Genomic DNA, 6,526 nt, shown 5'->3' with positions numbered 1-6,526 from the left:
TCACCTATCCATGTGTCCTTCCTCTCCTGTCTTAGTGAGACCCCTGGGAGCAGAGCCCGAGACAAGGCCTTGTCCGAATGACTTAGTTGTGGGGGTGCTAAGAGGAAGAGGAGAGGGGTCTGCAGGACGGGGCTGGGAAGGAGCTGAGCAAAGCTGTGGTTCCTGCTGGAGACTGGCTTCAGCCTGATCCCTGGGGCGCTCTGGAGTGCAAATAGTACCGCAGAGTTGGTCCCCCTGGAGTCAAGGGGGAGGCCTTTGGAAGCTCCACTTCAGTTAGACATTTTCTGAGGATGGCCCTGAAGGGTGTGGGTGGGCTATCGTCTCCTCCTAACTGAGGCAGAGTCCAGTGCTCCAGAAAAGGGCTGGCTGGGAGCTGCCAGCAGGCAGCACTCGCCGCGGGAGGGTGGGTGCGCCGGCCAGTGAAGGGGATCTTGGTGAGCCCGCGGCATCCGGTTCCTCCGTATGGACTGGGATTCTGCCCCTGGCCTCCGGGTCTGATTCTGGGGTATGGAATGACAGACAGAGCTCCAGGGTATGAAAGACCTCAAATCTCTCCATAGCACGCTCAAGTTCTCATGTGTCCATTTGGCTCTAGAGGCTATTTTAGGTCATTGGAGTTGTTCGATAATGACTCCTTCTCTCTCCATCATTCTTTCTGTGTGGGAAGGCACCCCTCCTCTCAGACGACCTGGCCTCGCTCTTCCAGCCTTCTCATTCTTGCTGTCGTTCAGCTGTGGGCGAGAGGCTTTCTGCATGCCCCACCCCCTTTCTTCTCTGTATCACGTCTGTGCAGTGCACACTAACCGCTGAGATGGCAAAAATGCCAGGTACGGCCAACAGGACCAGCTGCTTGCTCAGCAGGCCACCTCTCTACCGTCAGTCTGCACACAGACTCTGTGGTGCTGGAGGGGCGGGTCTCAGACTCACCTCCCCTGCAGGGTAGCCTAGCCCCGCTGAGAAGCTCTGCACCACAAGTCATGTCTGTGGGGCCTTGACAGCCACCCAATTCCTGCCAACCCCTGGCCCCAGAGACCCAGATTCTACTTCCCATAGTCCCAGTCAGCAGCTGGGTGGGGTAGAAAACTATAATGCAAGCTATATATTTTCTAGTAAACACATAACAATGTAATTTTTTTTTTATCCTCACCTGAGGACAATTTTTGATATTTTGTTCAGATAGAGTGGGGTGGTGGGGGGAGAGAAACATCGACGCGAAAGGGACACATGAGTGATTGCCACCCACACAACCCAACCAGGGCCAGGGACAAACCACAACCGAGGCACACGCCCTTAGCGGGAACCGAACCCGGTCTCTCCGGACTGCAGGCTGACGCTCCAACGGCTGAGCCAAACCGGCCAGGGCTACAATGTAATTCTTTTATTTTTATTTTTTTTAAATCCTCACCTGAGAATATTTTTCCATTTATCTTCAGATAGAGTGGGAAGGAGGAAGAGGGGAGAGAGAGAAAGAGAGAGAGTGAAACATCAATGTGAGAGAGACACATTGACTGCTTGCCTCCCGCATGACCCTGACCAGGGCTGGGGACAAACCGCAACTGAGGTAGGTGCCCTTGACTGGAATCGAACCCGAGACTCATTGGTCCATGGGCGACGCTCTAACCACAGAGCCAAACTGGCCAGGGCCACATTACAATGTTAAAAGAAACAGGTGAAATTCTCTTTACTATAGGTTAACTCAGTATATTAAACTATCACTTCAACTTGTAAATGATATAAAAATTATCAGTGAGTTATTTTACATTTTTTACACTAAAATCCTTGAAGTCTGGTACAAATTTCCATATACTTTATTTATTTTTTATTTTTTTATCATCACCCAAGGACATTTTTTCGATACGTGTTCAAACAGAGTGGGAGGGAGGGAGGGAGGAGAGAGAGAGAGAGAGAGAGAGAGAGAGAGAGAGAGAGAGAGAGAAACATCGATGTGAAAGGAACACATTAAGTGGTTGCCACTCACGTGTCCCAACCAGGGCCAGGGACAAACTATAACTGAGGTACATGCCCTTAGCAGCAACCGAACCTGGGTCTCTCTGGACCGCAGGCCGATGCTCCAACAGCTGAGCCAAACCAGCCAGGGCTCCATAGACTTTACACTGGAAGTACATTCCATCTGGACTAGCCACAGAGCATGCGCTCAGTGGTCACATATGGCTAATGGCGACCATAGCGGAACTCAATGCTAGAGTCTCTGGCAGTGAACCTGGCTGTGTTGAAATGGCCTCACCATGGGGTCTAGGCTAGAACAGAGGTAAGTGAAGCCAGCAGTGGCTGATGTTCTTGATCATGTGGGTCAGCTGAACTGGGGTTGAGAACTGAGGTTCATGATGAAGCTAAGGGGTCGTGATGAGGAGGGAGGAAGGGAGGTGGTGCTGGAAGCCTTGGAGATCTGGGTCCAAAAGTGGAATTCCCAGAGCTGGAGATCATGGAAGTGGGGGTGTCTGATGCTGCCGAAGGTGGTGGGGATAGGGGCCTGGGGTGCTGGAGGAACTTCCAGGCCAGTGTTTTAAGGCCTTTGAAACCATCCAGGAAACTGGTAGAAAGAGGGCAGATGGACAAGCCATGACATCCGGACCACCTCATTCAGACCAGGTATGACCAGAGCCAACCTTGGGGATCTGAGGATCATCTACTAACTGTTAGAAAAACCAACTGCTCTGAATTCTAAGTTTTTCAAAAGGAAGATTTCAAAAGGCAGTAAGTGACAAACACAAATTTAACCAGCGTGCTTTCTACTGCATTATCGAGTCCTCAGTGTAGGTGTTAAAGAAAGGCACACGTTTTGCATTGACCTCCTTGAATAGTACTTGTGGATTTTGCCACTAATAAGTCTCCTTCAGTTCTCACTCTCCAATTAGTTTTGTGATCATCTAACAGTATTTTGATCTGGACTGGATTTCGTGCTATAACGATTAGCATTTCATACCTTAGACTCTTTGTGAAGAGCAAGATAAATTGCCTTCATTTCTTCTCCTTGATCAACCACACAGAGCACTTCATAAAGAGAGTGAGAAGATTGGCCTCTCAGTGCCTGTTAGCTGACGTCTGAGCAGGATATTTATTCACCTCATTTTTCAGATGGGTAAACCAAGGCTTTGGCCAATTACTGCACTCGTCCAGCTGACTCACTTAAAAAAATGTCAAACCCAGAGAGTTTGCTTAATGAAAATACATGGAAATGGTTAGCACTTCAGTTTCTAAGTTTCACTTTTGGTGAAATTCAATCCTTTGAATGATTGGATTTTGTAAAACAGGAAACTTTTTTTTTTGGTAATTAACTGTTATATCCCAGACTCTAACCCATTGTATGTACTCAGTAAATAATTTTGAATGAATGGATAGGTTGCATCATTTCTTCCTTTAGTTTTATATAGATAGTCAAGTCTCTTTTATTGATTTTAAAACACTTTTAAGCTTAATATTTTAAAACAATAATTCCTCAATAGGCTTTTTAAACAGAAAAATTGTTTTTGGAGACAATTCAGAACAAATAAAAAATATACACCCCCCTATCTATGGGAGAGGTAATACTGTTTCTGTCATTCATTCTGCAACTTGCCTTGTCACCAAACACTGGGTGTTAAAGGTTGACTCACATTAAACACAACTAGTTCTACCTCACTCTTTTTACTCTTGCATAATACTTACTAGTATGGGTGGGTCATACTTTAGGTAGTTATTTCTTTAATTGGGTTATTCTCACTGTTTTTTGCTATTTTAAAATTTGCTTCACTGAGTATATATATATATATTTTTTCTCCTATCAGGTTTAGAGAGAGAGAGGAAAAGAGAGGGAGGGAGAGAGAGAGAGAAACATCTATGAGAGAAAAACACTGATCTGCTGTCTTCTGCATGCCATCTACTGGGGATTTAGCCCACAACCTGGGCGTGTACCCTGACCAGGCATTGAACTGGCAACTTCTTGGTACCAACCAACGGTGCCACACTGGCCAGGGCTTTACGGAATATACATCGCCTCCATAGTTGTTTTTCTAGGTTAGTGCTGAGCAGGGAAACTGCAGTTCACAAAATGCCCAATTTAAGGGTTTTTAGATACCGTCGAAATGTCCTACAAAATAAAACTGCCATTTATACTTTTACCATCCATCTGCCACATCCTTGCCTACATTTAATATTAACAAACATTTGTTCTAACCAGCCTGTTGGGTGAAAAGTTATATTCATTTTGAGGCGGTACATTGTTATGGTAAGATACACAAAGTAATACATATAAGGTACATATATGTACATTGTATGCATACACATACAATTTAAGTATTAATACCTACCGTTCAACTGAATATTAAAATTGCCTTAAGAGCATCTTCCCAACTGTGCAGAGATAATCCATTCATTTTTGCTCCTGTATACGTATAAATATGCCACCATTTACTTTTTGTTCGACAATGTTGGCCATTTGGGCTGTTTCCTGGTTTGTTTTCTTTTGTTACGAATTGTGTATCTAAGAGCTATCTTGTGTCTATCTACTGGTGCACACATGCAGGAGCTGTGAAATTGCTGAGTCCTAGAGTCTAGAGGAGTCTGCCAGTTGTCCATTCAAATCCACTAGCTGGACATCTTCCCAGACTCCTTTTAGTTGGATGGGGCTATGTGACTGCGTTCTCACCAATGGGATCTAAGCAGCTTTCCATTTGGCTGCCTTGGGATCAGAGCCTTAAAGCAATGGGTACACCTCGTCCAGGCTCTCTTTTCTCTTTGCACAAGCCAAAACCCAAATGTGCTGGTAACCCAACTTCAACTTTGCAGAAAATGACAAGAGTACTAGGTAATGGGAGAGCAATGTCTTAGAAAGAACCCAGTATCTGAATGACCATGAGAATTAATGTCCCATTGATCAGGAAAATAAACTTTGAGATTGGCCATTTTTTTGGTTAGTATTTTATTGTTAGTATCTTTATTATGACAGCCTTTATTACTCTAATTAATACATAAGAAAGGACATGTTCAAGTCTCTGAATGATGCCAGCCTCATATCCAAAATGTTTGAACCAGTTGACACTCTCATTAGCAATGCATGAAAACTCCTGTTGCTCCATGTCCTACCAACCCTAGCTATTGTCCGATGTTATTATTTTTGCCTTGGGTTGGGGGTGGGGTGAGAAGTATTATTTCATTGTTTTCACTTGCAAATGAGGTTGTGAATTTTTTCAAATATTGTTAGGTCATTAAGATTTCTTTGAACTTGAAATGTCTATTTGAATCTTTGGCCCTTTTTAATATTGGGTGCTTTTTTATATTTGGATAAATATATAACATAAAATTTGCATTTTTACCATTTTAAGTGTACAGTTCAGTGGCATGAATTACATTTACAATGTTGCCTATCTCTCCAAAACTTTCATCACCCCAAACAGAAACTCTACCTGTTAAGCAATAACTCCCCACACCCCCTTCCTGAAGACCCTGATAACCTCTAATCTGTTTGCTGTCTTTACGAATTTGCCTATTCTAAATATTCCATATAAGTAGAATTATACGATATTTGTCTTTTTGAGTCTGGCTTAAAAATACGGAACACTTCATGAATTTGGGTGTCATCTTTGTGCAGGGGACATGATAATTTCTGTTTCATCCCAATATAAGATCTAAATTTTCTTTTAAACACTACTTTAGCTGAATGTCAAAGTTCCAAGAGGTTGACTTTTAGTTATTATTACATTTGCAATATTTTTTATTTCCCAGTCTTTCTTATTTAAAGGTTATTAAAGTATAATTAAAGTTTGTTTTGTTATTGATTTATAATTGAGCTGCTTTGAGATCAGATAATGTGATAAATTATTTGGTCTTTGTTGAGACTTACTTTTGCAATTGTATATGTATTTGAGAAAAACATGCACTCACTGGTTATTGGATAGGGCTTTCTACACATCTACGAAATTCAGTTGGGTAGTTATGTTGTTCCAATCTTGCATTTACTTACCAATTTTCATTTGCTTGATCTGTAAATAACCAAATGAGGTATGTTGAAATCTCTCTTTACAATAATAGACTTGTCAATTTCACCTTGAAATTCTGCCCTTTCATTTTCTTTACATAATTTGAAGTTATGACTTTTCTTAGAAATTCAGAATTCATATGTCTTCTTATAAAATTATTCCTATTATTGTGTAGTGCTTCTTTTATTACTAACAATGTTTTTTTCCTTATTTCGTTGTTGTTTATCTATAACAGATTTTAAAAATTAATATTTTTCTGGTATTTTTTTTCCTATCCATTTACCTTGCACATATGTGAATCCTTACGTTTGAAGTGTATTTCTTCTAACAGTTTATAATTGTATTTTCTTCTTAATCAATCTGATGTTTGTCTTTTTAAGTGATAAATTTATTTCATTTCTATTTATTGTGATTGCTAGTATATTTGGATGTATTTTCATCTTATTTTGTATTCATGCTATGCTTTCCTTTCCTTATTTTTCTCCTTCCCTACTTTCCATTGTATTAATTTTCTTTATTCCCCTTTTCGCCCACTGCTTATCTGAAAGTGG

At 41.6% G+C, this 6,526-nt stretch overlaps 1 pseudogene; it reads right to left on the bottom strand.

The window, feature by feature from the left end:
- Nucleotides 1-5,542: 5,542 nt before the first annotated feature.
- On the bottom strand, nucleotides 5,543-5,643 carry LOC118633634 (annotated as a pseudogene).
- Nucleotides 5,644-6,526: the final 883 nt, after the last annotated feature.

The sequence above is a fragment of the Molossus molossus genome, unplaced genomic scaffold (genome assembly GCF_014108415.1).
Source record: "Molossus molossus isolate mMolMol1 unplaced genomic scaffold, mMolMol1.p scaffold_m16_p_18, whole genome shotgun sequence".
NCBI classification, from domain to species: domain Eukaryota; kingdom Metazoa; phylum Chordata; class Mammalia; order Chiroptera; family Molossidae; genus Molossus; species Molossus molossus.
The sequence above is the reverse complement of the archived record's forward strand: the minus strand, read 5'-3'. Positions and strand labels throughout refer to the sequence as shown.